Genomic DNA, 15,516 nt, shown 5'->3' on the forward strand with positions numbered 1-15,516 from the left:
GGATAATAAACAAGAAGGTGATTCATGAGGAGATTTACCACAGTGAACTTTATGTGCATGGGAAAGCAGATTATTGAATAATGCACAGCCTTCCATTACCAGAACCGCCTTATTTCTCAGCTCAGGAACCAAACCCACTCACGGCTGAGGTGCCAGGCTTACACAGAAAGTCCTCAAACAAACTCTGATCCTCTGTCAAAGACCAAAGAGGCTGAACGTAGTTTTATCCAAACCATCTAAAAATAGGTTGTTATTGAGCAGAGGACAGAAAGAAGTTGCCTCAGCACCAAATTGCTCTCTTCACAGGCTTTATTCCCTTGCGACTAGAGATTTGTAATTTAAGAAAAAAGCCTCTTTCATCTTTTCTGCAATATTATAGTAATGGAGAATGAGAATGAAGCTGCTAGATTTTTAGTACAAAATTCCTGCTGGGCGGCAATTCAAAATTGCCTTCCCTCTTTCTCAGTCCTTGCTATGGCTCAAAGCAATCAGCAGCAAGGGGAGTTCACCGAAGAAGGGACTGAGGGCAGGCGTGCACAGCAACATAACCTCTGGACCTGGCTGGCAGCTGCACAGGCAGCATCATCCTTGACAAAGATCCCCGAGATCCACAGAACAGAGAAGATTCATACAGCTCCAAGTTCCCCAGCTATTTAGAGAGCAATTTGAAAGTTAATTGCCCTTTTATTCTTTCTCTAAAATATTGCTTTACAGGAAGGAATGAGATAACTTTCATTTTCTTCTAATTTTAATTACACAGGATGAGTCTCCTCAGCCGATTTGTTTTAACACGCTCTCCACTCTTCAGTTTGGACAAAGCTCCTCGTCTCATTTTACCACCGATTGAAATCAATAGAAAAATCCTCACCAATTTCACTGAGCTATGGATCAGATCTTTGCGCTCTGCAGTCTTTAAGGACCTGAAATAGTGATGGTATTTTAACATACAGATTTTTTTCTTTTGTGCAAGAAAGCATGTGTCAGGCACTTTGGGGAGTGTGTTTCAAGTGTCTTATTCATGCCGTGCTCTGCTGCTTGAGGAAGCATATGGCTCATTGTGTTTGAAGTCACATAAATCTGCATTAGTTTAAAATATATGAATGTGAATCATTAGCCTAAGATTTCAGAGCTACTAAAAGAGAACACAAGTTCAATATCACTTCTAAACATTTCTGAATTTGACATTATCATGGCTGAGTATAAGAAACACCAGAGCTGGATATTTAAAGTGTGCCACTGACCACTCTTAGGACAGCTTTTTCTAAGGATAAAAACTTCTTTAAGAGTTCAAAACCTTTTTTTTTTTCTTTTGAATCTTCACGGACAAATAGCTTGTGGAGATTACATACCCAAAATAGCAGCACCATCACTTGAATCTAATTAAAACCATTTGTCAGAAACATATTTTAAAATTCAATGAGACCTGTACAGCCAGCCTTGAGTTCAAACTACAATTATCCTGCCCTGTGTGCAATTAGAATCACAGGGATTAATGAGCACATACAATTACACATTTTTTAACTCCACACAGGTTTTTCATTTTAGAGGAGGAAGGAATTAAGCCATCGAGGAAGAAGGTAAAAAATAAAGGAAAAGTTGATTATTTCAGACCACACTGAAGTGAAAAGCATCTGCAGAGAATAAAGGAGTTTTAGTGTGAAAGAAAGACTTGGCAAATTTTGGAAATATTTCCAAACTTTTACTGCTAAACTGTCTTCATGACATGGCCAGAAAGATTTGGGATTCAGGTGTGCTTGTCTTTTGACACAAGGATTGTCTTAAATCAGCCTTGAAAATTCTACATGCTTAATCACTGACTGATTTAACAAAAGCCATTTATTTCAAGTAAAAAGAAAACACACATTAAAATACAAGGAGGCAAGGTAAAATTCCTTCTTTACATGCACCTCCTTTCCACTTTGTTTATTCCTTATCTAAAGGCAAGAAAAACTGAAAGTAAGATGTAATGCCAAGGTGGCTTTTCACTACCTTAATGCTCTTCCTGCTTCAGGCTTTTACCAAAACCTCGTGGCTATTCCAGCCCTTGCTTTACACGGGGTCGCAAGAGGCAGAACAGCTAGAAAATACTTTTCCCCTAAAAAAGGTTTACATCCCCCAAAATATGTCTGGTTTCCCCAGTAATACCGTCTGACCTAACAAAATGTATCACGTTTTGCTATACCATTTGCTTTGCTTATATCTTTAGGTTGGATCGTCACAGCTACAACAGCGTAATGCTATTGCAAGACTGAATTCTACATCTGTTGTTAGCTTAGCAGCAGGTTGGGCAGGCACTGGCAGCCTTTCATCGCTCAAAAATAGATCTCAAATAATAATCTTAAAAGATGTCCAGGCACAAAGAAGTCTGTGGTGATAAGAAAAGAAATTCCATGTCAGGTATACATCCAAAGCTCAGGACTCTGATTTAGTCATCACAACTGCTCTTTTATTTCATAGGTGCTATGCCTTATCAAGGCTATGCCTTTCCATGGCTTTATACCCCTTCTCTTAACCTGATTCAAAGCTTCCCTTTTCACTAGCTTTTAATGGACTCTGGGTACAACTAAATTAACTAATCTGATTCAGTCAATAAAGAATTTATCTCTCACTGGCATCATACAACTTGCTCTACTTGCTTTTCCCTGAGGAGATGCTCCTTTAAAGGCTCGATGAAGAGTGAACCCACAGTACATAGAGTGTGGATATGCAGATTGCTTATGTTTTCATAACTTTCCCCCATATACATAATATATGGTGCTCACAGAGTGCGGGCAGAGCTATGCTACTGACAACTTGTCTTTACAACAAATGCCTAAGAAATCCAACCACTTTTTGCAAAAAAAAAAAGGCAGAAAAAAGCAGTCTGGCTGCAGCTAGGCTAAATACTCTGAACAGCAAGGCATATTTTTTTTTACTTTTTTTAGTTCAATCAACAGTAGTTTCCTTCCAATTTTCACTGCCAAGTAATTCCCTCCCATGGTCATTATGTTGTTATTTGTACAGCGATAGCAGCTTTACAGGAGAAGTAGAAGACACTGCTCCTTTCACCAGTGTCAATAGGCAATGGGAGGACCATGGCTCAGACCTATGAGGATGGACTCATGCGAAGGGGCTTTGTGTAGGCATGTTCAATTGCCTTTTCAGTGCCAGAAGAGAAATCAGGCTCTCATTTTCAAATGATCCAAAAGAGAAAAGTGACAAATAGCACCAGGCAGACAAAAGAAGGGCTGAGCTGTGTAACGACATGATTACATAATTCTCTATTTTCACTGTGTGTTCAAATACATCAGCTCTTTTTCTAAATTAAAGCAGTGATTTAGTAGCCTTCCTGACTAGCAAACAACTGCTCTACAGCAAGACTTGTCTGTTATTTAAGTATCGGTATTAGACTCTATCCTTTTCCCTTGGTAGCAACTGAAGGCAACCGCTAAAATTTCTGGCTCATTGCTTTTAAGCAGACGTCATTTTTTTCAATGCTTCTCTGCCGGCAGGGATCACCTGAGACAGGACCGCATCTTGTGCCCTTTGACCATTTCATCTAAAGTAAAGGACTTGCCCCACTGGGGTGGTCTTTCTGTCCACTGCCATGTGGCTCTGTACCAGGGTGCCCCAGGGCTCCTCTCCCTGCACTGCCTCCACCTCCCACTAGCCCCACAGCACCCTGCTGCACGCTAAGCACCACCCTCGTCTACCTGTTCCCTGTGCCCCATTTCAAGCCTAATCTTTCTTCCAGGGAATTGCAATTTAGGTCTAATACAAAATTTAAAAAATAACCTTATTTGATTTCATCTTGTTTAGGCAAAGGTAGGAGACAGACTTTCTGGACTTATCCTTTCTGGATTTATTATTCTAAGTACCTGAGTCAGTAAAGACTTTCATTTAAATACTCTTCAAGGTCATGAAAAGGCAAGGTTTTATTTTCACTATAAAGTTTACAGTCACGTTGCATTTCATCTTGCTTATCTAAGAGAAGCTCCAGAGTCTTTCTGAACCTTAATTACATTAAAATAACATGGTAAGATTTTGTCTGCTTATTGTTTTTGTCACAGTAAATAACCAATTCTATTCTTGATTTTTGTGATATTGTTCTCTTCAACTTCCTTTGTGTTACATGCACATGTACAAGTCTTCTACAAAATACTCCACTGAGATGCCCAGCAGGTAAAAATCATTAGAGTCGTCACTGGAGGGGAATAACACCTTCTGCACGTGCACATAAAGTCCTCCCATTTTACTGCCCATATTTACCATCAGAATAGTATCAGCATTTTTAGAGGTACAAGGAGTCAGACTATTATTTCCATCCCCCTTTCAGGATGCATGATTCTTAACCAGTTTTTATCACTTTAATCAGTTTTCTTGTAAGTATCTCAAGCAAATAGGTTTTTCCCATGAAGCACATTCTGCTGACATTTCATTACATTGGGTTACATTCAAAACTGAGTCACTCCCTTAGAAGAAAGTCCTGTGGAGATGCTAAAGGATCTGGTTCAAAATTTAACACCACGACTGAATTTTTTTACTACTTCTGAAGCCTTTCTGCAGCCTGCATGACAGATAATTTATTCCATCAAATTTTCAATATCTTGTGCCTGAGGCTTATTTCAGTATTTCTCTGCTGATGTACCATCCCTTACATATTTTCCTTGTTAGTGGACAAAACACGATGGGGAGGGAGAGTGAACTGGAGGTCTTCTACCACTTATATTAATGGCAACTGCAAATACCAACATTGTTATTCAGTTCATTGAAAACAGGCTGGAATCTCATCAGTAATTATGATTTAGTGAACAGAGCCTATTTTAAAACAATACATTTCCTCTCTTGGCACCCTCTTTCTTTTCTCCAGAGAAAACACTGTGTCTATGACTAATTTTTCTGGACTTTTTTCTTACTTTCATCATAGAAATTAGAGAGAGGACAACTCTATTTTGCTTTGTTGTGTTCTTGGTTTGGACCAAATCTACAACAGGTGCTAAAAATCTTGTTGATTTGTTAAGAGAATATGGGGATAAAACCTTTACAAAAGATTGTCACATAGTAGAGAATGCAGAAGTATCTCTGCAAAACATAGTAGAAAAAGAAGTTGTAAGTAAAAGAAAATATATGCATAGAAAGTGTTTTTGCTTATCATTTTCATCATAAATATATAAGGAATCTAAGGAAATTATGGATTCTGCTGCAGGATCCCATGATGAAGAGCCCAAACCTCTCTACTACCTACAGAAAAAGACTGCAACAAAAGCTGATACAGAAAAAATACAGTCAGAAAATGAGAAAAATCACTCTGCTTCTCTCCCATTCCCACCTGATGACCTTCCTGAAGGTCAACCCATTCCCATCTGAAGATTATAATTCAGCTCCTGCTACCAGGCTCAAGTCCTTAAAAGCAGGATCATATTTACCAGGAGTTTCTAATTAATTTATTGATTTGTATCTTAATGGTTTGAAAGAAATATTTGTAAATATCATGTTAGGCAAAAAGAGGCCAGCAGACCAGTATTCAAAGAATGCTAAACCAATCAGCTGTGCTAATTGCTTCCACCAGTTTGCTGAGGAGCCTCAGCTGAACAAAATATTGAAAGTATATTTCTCTTTGCACCACTGCAAAAGGATTTCCAACACCTCTCACAGAATAGTGGAAGATGTTACAGTTTTTATGCCACCATCCCTTGATCTAAATGACAGCATGCTCCTCCATTTAGCAGCCACTTTTCTTTGCTCTTCTCTGCTGTTTCCTCCACAGGTTCTGTTTTACTATAATTTTTTGATTTAGTACCTTTCAGTTTCCCTTTCCAACTATGCACCATTAAGACTCCTCTATTCTAGTCTTTTCCCCTGCTGCTGAAAATTATAATTCTTTCTTCTAGTACTTGGCTTCCTCCCTTTTGATCCTTTTTTTTTTTGCCTTCCTAGTAAGCCACCTGACCCTTTCATACTTCCTCCACCCCTTTTTCCCTCATTCACCTCCTCCTCCTCTTCTTTCTCAACTGCTTTCATCTTTCTTTGTCTTTGTGCTCTGGCTTCCCAGTTTCTCTTCTCTTCAGCTGAAAATGTAAAACTGTTCCTAGAGCTCAATAAAGCCCAAAAGTCAAAATGTCATCTTTTAATATTATTTTCTGATTTTTCAGTACAAATTCTATTCAAATGGAGTTGGGGTTTTCCACTTCACAATATACTGACGCAGCATTATTAGGGTTCCAGTTACATGGTAAAGGACTGAAGGAATTGAAAGGAATTAAAAGCCAAAGCAATATTTAGATCCTTTAGATATTTTGTTGATTTAGATATTATATATAGCTGTAACTGTATACACAGCATCTCCATCTTTCATTATGTACTGCTCTTTGTAACTCTCTGGTCTCTTTACATTAGTGATACCAAAAAAACTAAATAGTTAAAGCAGAGGAAACCAGGAGATGGTTACCCAAACTAGCAGATTTCTGTTGGTGGGCAGGGGACTGCCCAAGCTGCACAATGGCATAGGAGTCAGGAATGTAACATTTGCCAATGTCCTTTGTTCCACAGCACATGCATGGGTGGATGCTGCACTCAGCTTACAGGTTCAGCAGTGTGGGCCGCCGAAGACACTCAGTGCAATCCCACAGAAGGAACAAAGGTAGAAGAGGAATTTACCTCACCCTCATGTTCCTTTTCAAATGGGGTGGGGTAGATAAAAATACAGCTGAAAGCTTTTCCTACAAAAGAAGGAAAACAGACTGGGTTCCCCAGACTTGTGTTCCTCCCAACCTTCTGGTAACAAAGGATTTATAAAACTGTCCTGTTCTTAAAGTCTTCCCCAACCAGCAAGTTTCCAGTTAAACCACAAGAAATAATGGCTACAACAGGTAAATTAGTTTTACCAAAGCCACACCAAGGATAGTAAAAACACTTGTAGCAGAGAAAACGTAGCTTTGCTCCCATCCTCCCTGCTTTGGTTTTACTTGTTTAACCTCCTTTAGCTCACTGGAGTTGCAGTGACATCTGCCTGTGTGAGATTCCTGGCTGCGCTTTGCAGTGAGGTCTCTGCACAAGGCAGTGCTCAGACAGACCTCATCACAAACCAAGGTCCACCCTTCATCAGGGCACCAGCTGCACGCTTGGACCTTATGTGGCTTACATGAAGGCTTCAGTATATGTGAGAAATGTTTTTAGGTTTCCATCAAGCAGTAAGCCCTCTAAGGTAATTGTAGCAGCACCTCTAAACCTGCTGGGAAGCCTTGGAGAGTTTTCACAGAAGCTCTCAGTTGCTGAGCTGTTTAAGTCCCAGCCTCAGTGAATTCACATGCTCCACATTCCTCACTGTCTGAGCCAGCCTCTGAGCACCATCTTCACAGGCTTTCTGGCTCATACTGTCTGTCTAAAGTCAGGATACCAGTCTCAGAAAGATTATGTGCTCAGCAACATTTAAACCAGCCTCTTTTTCTTCTTCAATGGATTGGAGGTTCTGCTGGCTTTTTTTTTTTTTCTTTTTTTTGTTATTAAATCACTAATCATGGATCTGACTGCTCTAAAACCTAGTGTCAACACCAACTGGATGTACATCGCCATCTATCTTAGGATTCATGGCTGAATTGCTATGATTTAATAAGTTGCAGCACAATACCACCACTAAAGGAATTCTTCATGTTTGCACTTAACCTGTGGAAAACATGAGAGGAATCATGTTAGCTTAAACCTCTGTGAAAGAGAAAACACAGATGGATGTCTGAGTTCTACTTATAATATTGATGCCTCCTCTGTTGTACTTGCTGAGCTTCAGACACCAGAGGATCAACAATCCCTTGCACTACTGTAATGCTGCAAGTAGATAAACTCTTAATGTGAGCTGTGGTGGGGGAAGAGAACTGGGGGGGCAACCAGACTGATAGCACATGGGCACATGGCTGATTTTTGAAGACCAATGTATTTTCACCTGCTATGGGTCAGTGCACAACAGTGCTCCTACCAGTTGTGTCAGTGGTTGTGGAGGCTTCACTGCACTCACAGTCTGGGCTCTTACACCTCCCGAATACATGCCAGGTTGCCGAAGAAGTGACAGCAGAGACTTTGGTGGCTACGTCTCTGTGGATTATTTGAGGGGTAATATATGGTCCACAGATGTCCTCAAAGTCAACTTCTTCCTAGGAATGTGCTCTCCCAAGCTGCCATATAACCTTGTAACTCCACAATGTAACTCCATCACACACAGACCCTTCTATGGAAAACTGTTCCAGTGGGCTTTTCTGCTCTTTTCTGTGCCTGGGAACACCTGGACAGGTGCAGTAGGATGCTGCAGGCTCCTCCCTGGCACAGAGGGATACAGGTGAGGGGAGTGAGGTCTCCACAAAGGGCAGGAGGGAGAGACTGAAAGGCAGGGAGCAGCTGTGAGTGTGAAGTGGGTGCACAGAACTGGTGTGAATATCCAGGAAGTAATTTTTTTGCACAGGTTATCCACTGATTCTCCTTCCTCCATCTTGCATTGACCTCCCTTCTTTGCTCCCCAGCTTCCAAAGCCAAGGCCAGAAAAGAAACATGTTTGCACACCAGCATGGCAGAGGTGCTGTGCCTTCACCTTGCCGCTGACTTGTAGTCCCTGTGGTGCCAATTTGAGTTAAGAAAAATTTGTACTTGATGAGTTGAAAACATGGTAACTTTTGATAGGATCAGTCATTATCGCTGTAGCTGGAAAACCTTGCACAGCACCTCTTCTGCCTCCTCCCCAGCTAGGTGGGAAGTAGCTGCAGGGAACACCCAAGGCTGTCTGAGCCAGTGACACTTCCCTGCTGCAGGTGTATAGCAGCTTCTCTGCTGGATGCTGTCTGGGTCATGGAGAGGGGAGAGAGAAAATACTCTCTGCTTTATTATCTATTTCTTTTTGAAGCATGGAGTTTTCAGGAGAACTGGAGGGGAGGAACAACTGATGGGATCCAAATGAACTGTGATAAGGAAGCGCCCTCCTGCCATGCAGGTAAGCCTAGGGGCCATGAAATGAGAAAGTCCAGCAGCCAGGCCATAATTGTCTTTTTTTTTTCATTTCCTGCCAAGTGTCAGAGCAGCCAGAGTTGCCGCAGGTGGCTAGAAAGGCTCAGGGATCATTTAGGATGACTGAGCTTCAGCTTTGCTTCAGCAATGGCCACATGCCACCCCTGTGTCATGCCACCTGCCCCAGAGAATTAGGGAATGAAAAATTTGCAGCCTGAAGGAGACGCCCTAGTGAATTCTGCTGCCCTTGGATTGTCAGACTGCGTAGCAAAAAAACCAAGATCAAGCAGAGAACTTATAGTAAATAATTGATTTCGATCTCCCAGGCTTGCTGAAAGATGTATCCTTGCAATGAAGATGGGAACAGATGAGTTTAAAAAATGTAAAATGTAATTGGTATTGAAAACCTTCCACCTACATACATATTGCGCCCTGCTAAGGTCCAAGAACAGACAATATATGTAAGGCTGTATGTGCAAGGCTATTGTTTCCCTTGGCTATGGCTCCAAATAGGGAAATAATAAGCATTCAAGTCTCTTCTCTCTATTTAAGGATATGGTGATGCAAAACCAGCAAGCTCCTCTGCGTTATCTTTCTCCCATATCTCTCAGAGACTATTTTTTCTTTCCAAAAGACAGGATGCAAACGCAGCGTGCCTCCACTGCCTGGGCAGTTTGTATTTTGTTTCCATCAAATGACCCCCGTGCTCCAACCTGTGAAGGAGTGATTAGTCCTTCTTCCCTGCTCACCTTCTTATCAAAACATGGATTAAAGAAGGGTGAACCACTAGGAGCAAATTAGGGGTGGAAGGAGCCTAAGCAGAGTTTTCCTAACGCTGCAGCGTGCATGTCCATAGCAACCTCCTGCCTACTTACTTCCATTAGCGGTAATGTGTTTACTGCACACCAGCTTTCTGAGAGACACTTCCTTTGCACACCTTGTCCCACTCATCATTATTAAGCTTTTGTTTTTATCATAACATTACTGTGCTGTGCTAAATCAAGAATTCATGTTTCTCTGTAGATTCATTAAATAAATTCATATTAAATAAGGTTTATTAACTATTCTGCATAGTAAGAAATTATGGCAAAGAATAATAAAATATAAATATGAATCATAACAAAATTCATGTGGATTATTTAATCAAACTCCAATAAAACTTGTTTAATCTAATTTTCTCAAGGAATAAGTGTCCCTATTCGCAGTTTCTCAGATTGGTTTAATTCATTCTCCATAAGGTTTATTTCTGCTCTTAGCAGTTTGCAGAAAAAACGTTACTCTGCCCATGTTCTATTGCATTTGCACCCTCTCAGCAGTGATATAAATGCTATTAAGGTCCCTTGACAGTTTGTCCAATACTCACAGATTATTGCTGTGGGGTTTTTTTAACCCTGGGGCAATGCTGTGTCACAAAATGTCTTAAAGGGAAAACAGAACTAAACATGATGGTTTTGTTATTATATTCTGCTTTACTACAGCACAGAAAACATGATTTTAAATTACCTGCCTGTTAAAACCATCTTAGATAGCAGTAAGCTTAAAAATAAATATGTATATCTAGATAAGGATAATTACGTATATGCAGTCAGGGTGAATATTTTCAGATGTCTCTCAAATGCTTTCTGAGAATCCTGAAGGTGAGGAAGCCCAGGTGCTATGAGGATTCTACAAAGACGATAAAACCAGTTTTCTGATTTTAATTTATATCAAGCTTCTATGCCCTTTTATTTAAGCAGTGTTTCACCAGCCTGAAGAGAACAAAATCAAACTGATGCTGAGACCAGCGTGTCTTGCAAATTGTTAGCAAGTGTTAGAGACACGGTTCCTGCACCTTCTGTGCAGCAGGAAAGGAGAAGTCAGCCTTTTACTACTTCTTTTTCAATGGAGGAATCTCGCTTTCCTTTGTATTCCTCCCACAGTGTTTCCTACAAGGTAGCATGATCCAGCCCTCAGTAATTAAGATGCCCATCCTCTTCCCACAATATTCAAGTACAAAAGCCTACTCTGACATCAGTATTGAAGAAAAATTAATATTATTAGTGATAATTGGTTAGCAACAATTCTCTCTGGGATGTATAAAGCCTATTCACAACTTGAAACAGTTACATAGGAGAACATGTATCTGAGCATGAGAACTCCATTGAGAATCCTCAGCAAGCCAGCAATCAGTGCAGCACAGACTTCAGCTAACTAAACCCAAATAACCAGTATGCTTTGGTGAATGACAATTTCACAACATTATTTAGCTTCTTATATCTGTGAAAAAAAGGACTGCATTAAAGATGAGAGTTGTATATTCAAGTTGTTGTTTCACTTCCATAAGCAGCAGGCTCTCTCTCCTGTACTTTCTGACCTTCAAAGATATGCCAAGATGCAATTTTAGACAAAAGCATCAGGAAGGGAGAAAAGCTTTTTAGATAGAAATAAAATAACCATTCCCATTTCATTTGTAGAATAAAGCCATTGAAGAAATATTGCCAACTTCCACCAGAAGTTATTTAGGATTCAACTCTGGACCAACCTCACTGCAGTCTACATAGAGCACAGTTCCTGTCACCTGAAGTGAAGGCACCAGCCTCCTGTAAATTTAAAGGAAGACTGCAGAAAATATAATATTCTGATATAAAAGCTTTTGAGTTTTTCTACTGTAACAAGTAAAATAATGTACAATTTCTGCAGTTGTTCTGCTCTAATTCCTGAATGATCCCTTTTCAGATTAGTACATTATCATTATTATTTACAGCTCTCTTTTGCTAGATACCTAGTTTATATCTACATCAATATATTTGTATCTATCATGTTATATACTGACAGCACATAATTCAGGAGGTAGGAACTGTACTTCTTGATGCTAACTCTTCATCCTCTAAGGTGTTTTGCATTTGAAGGTTTTTGACTGAAGCATCCAAAACAGTTTCCAAAGGCAAGACACAATTCATGGGAGCTACTTGTAGCATATTTGTTTGTTGGTTTGGGACTAAAATTACGTATCATTTCAGGATAAATAGATAGGAATCAGGCCTTACCATGACCCTGCCTTCCTTTGGAAAGCTTTTACGTTTCAGAGCTCGGATGACCTCCTGGAGTTATTGCTTTTAGGCTGTCTGCCTAAAATCATCCCACCGGAATAATGATTTTAACCTGGGGAGCTGGGAGATATACAAATATTAGGAATATATATTTTAACATAAAAGAGGCCCTAATTTAAATATACTATTCTAGAAGCTCAGACCCCAGCTGGACATTTGAATTGTATTGCACTGCTGTCCCCTCAGACAGCCACACACAGGTTCACATCCTTGCTGAGAAATACACTTGCAGGCTATTCTCACGTTTCCCAGCCCCCTTGATCCCAGTGGAGCCCTTGTCTCCCAGACACAGAACTCCCGAACCAAGGGCCACTCTATTCATACAAATGTGTTTGCAAGTTATCTGGAAAAGTGCATGCAGTGTTCCTGTCACCCCACTACATTTACACACCCCATGCTACCTTTAAGGATTCTGCAGTGTAGAGTGCATATAACCAGTACCTTGCCTATCCCCAGAGTCACAACAATATTTCAAGGTGACCACTCTGAAGGGTTCAAACACTCTCTTTTTTGCTGATCTCTACCAAAATAACAAACAGCTTTTTTCCAGAGCCCCAGAGACTTGTCCACACTCCCCATCCTCACCCTTCCTTGGGCAACATCCAGCTGATGGGATCAGGGTGTTTGTGATTCATGCAGGGACACAGGAAAGAGGGACAGACTACATCTGGGCTCTCACAGATGCTTCTAGGACCAGGCCCACTGGTTCTTCTCCTTAGGACTGGCCAAGCTCCATGGAGAAAACTTCAGCCTCTGGTAACGATGGAAAATGGGGAAGAGCTTGGAAATGGGGAGAGAGGGCCAGTGGATGTGTAGGTAGGTGCGGAGGGAGATAACTGGAGTAAGGATAAGCATGGAGGAAAAACAACTTAATATGCAGAGGGCAGTGGTGGAGAGGGGGTGGAAAAATTATGAAGAGGTGGGATATCTGCATGGACATTGGTGATGGAATGAGAGGAATTTATCTTCTACAGGACAGTTTTGTGGTGAACTGTATGTTTAAGAGTTCAGGGAGGTATTTCAGGAGGAAGACTTGCAAAGGGTTGGGAAGTGAAACAAGAATAGGGGTGGAATACTAGAGGAAAAGGAGCTAATTGACTTGAGAACAGCAAGGTGGGAATTACCAGACTTATACTGAAGAACTTTCACTAAGCAGAGCAAAGAATACAGGTAGTAATGTCAATGGGGGAGGGGTAATTTTCCCAGTGTAGTACTATGGACATTCAAGGCCTGGAGGAGCTCAAGCCTTTGGGATGTCAGCTCTTATTTTGTCATTTTTCAGTGCGACTTAGAAATCTTTAGGAAGTTAATACAATTTTCTTGGCATCACTTCTTGATCCACCAGTTTCATTAGCTTTCTCACAGTAGGAATTCAACTCCAAAATTGTTTTTCCTTTTACTGTTTTTGAGCTAATACTTTGCAAGTCCTATTTTGTCTGAATAATCACTTCAGAGCTTATTCTAACAGTATTTTTTTTCATTCATTTGACTTTTAATCACATTGAACAGCAAAATTAGACGAATAAGTTTCAAGACTGTAGAAAGTTGTTTTCAGTTTCATCCTCTGGTTCTTGTGCAGAAACACAATCCAAACACTAAATCAAATATTTAAAACCAGATCTGCCTTCCTGAAATTTTTATTAAATAAGTAAGACATCTCTTTAACATCAGGATCTGGAAATCTTTAGAAAAAGCCTGCATTTTGAGCTTAAGGTACCTAATATCAGCTCAAGCACATTTAGAAGCCAGTCTTTTTAAAGGTCTATCCCATACACACTGACGTGCCCACTAAGCTCACAACATGATAGTGTAGGTCACACTCCTTTCCAGAGGAGACCAGATGGGACAGGAAGCAAGAAGCCAGCACTGAACCTTGTAAAGGCAGGTCCACTGTAACAAAAAGTCTGACACCTTTGGTGCAAGAAAAAGGCAAAGAAACAGAAAATAAACTAAGGGAGATGACAACTACTGGACTCAGAATGGGGATTAGAGTTGTCAGTGAAAGTGAGGGATTCAGTGGGAGACACTGAGCACAGAAACAGCTTATTTTAGGTCAGCAAACTTCTTTCATGTGTTCTGACACAGGTGCTAAGACTGAGGCCACCTCTTCGATCTCTGAGAATGGAACTGGAAATGAAGATGTGAATAAGGTACAGCTCTGGAAATCAAACCAAAGAGAAGAAAAGGGAGAAAAATCCAACATCTTTACAGAAGTCCAATAGGGGGGAAAAATCCAATAGGTTTTACTCAAAAGCCAAGACAGTCTCTGGATATCAGGCCATCCTCTGTATGACCAAGATATCTGATCACCTTAGTCTAATTCAGCCCTGAGAAGGAGACCCTTGTCCACCTGAGGCAGGACGCAGAACTCACAGGTCAGCCAGTTCCATGATACAACAAGCATTAAAACACATGTGAGTTTAAAGTCAATATTGGCCATTTAAGCTGTTGGAAAAGGACAGAGGATGTAGAAAATCTCCTCTGCAGCTCCTTTATGTCTCTCCATGTGGAGAAGCACAGACACCGAGAGTTCAAGCTTCCCTCGCCTAAGCCAGTCAGTGTCCCTCAGCAGTAATCCGAGATGACTCATATTAGAAAAAGAAAAATCTGTTTTCACATCTTTATATTTTCAGCCTTCTCTGCTGTGGGAGTCATAAATTATTCTAACATATCACTAGAAAGCACAGTGAGATCACCGAATTCACTTCTCATAAGACAACAAGCAGACACGAGATAGGAAAAGATCTCCAGCCACTTTCGGTACCAGGCTGGTCAAAACTGAAGACAGTGATATTTAGGCAATTTATTTATAATTTTTTTTCCATAAAAGAGATATAACACAGATCCTGAGAAAGGTTTTGTAAGTATTTGCCCAAAAGTTTAAGGAAATATGATGATGAGGGTATCACTGAAGGATTTACATGGCTGTTCCATAAATGGAAGTAAAAATGATTGCCTGGGAACTTTAGCTGAGAAACATTGAAATGAAATGGAAGATCAAAAGCAGACTTTCCAAGTAAAGACTGTGTTGGAGCTAGTTGAGAAACTGAAACATCGTTCACATCCTATAAAACAGGTTCGGAAAACCCTGTTTTAGAGGATAAATGCTTTTCTGTGACTAAGGTGTACTTTACATCAATAATTGTTTTTCGCAGATAAGATAATTAATGTGAAGGAGACCATATTGATGAATGCATGCTCTTTACTTCTACTGAATAATTTAAGATGAAGACCACATTTTACCTTCAAGCTATTACTTGCATCCTTGGTGCAGTCCCAGGCCTAGGGAGACATATCTAAGACTTAAGACTTGCTTATTTTCAGTCATTTCCTACATTGTTTCAAGGAACAGATCATACATTTTCAGCAGTATTATTTGGTTTTTAAAAAAATAATCCCAAGTCTACTATTAAAGAAATAGTAGGTTTCCTAACTATTTCAGATGCTTTAGGTTAAGGTCTAA

Source organism: Phalacrocorax aristotelis, chromosome 5 (assembly GCF_949628215.1).
Source record: "Phalacrocorax aristotelis chromosome 5, bGulAri2.1, whole genome shotgun sequence".
Lineage (NCBI taxonomy): Eukaryota > Metazoa > Chordata > Aves > Suliformes > Phalacrocoracidae > Phalacrocorax > Phalacrocorax aristotelis.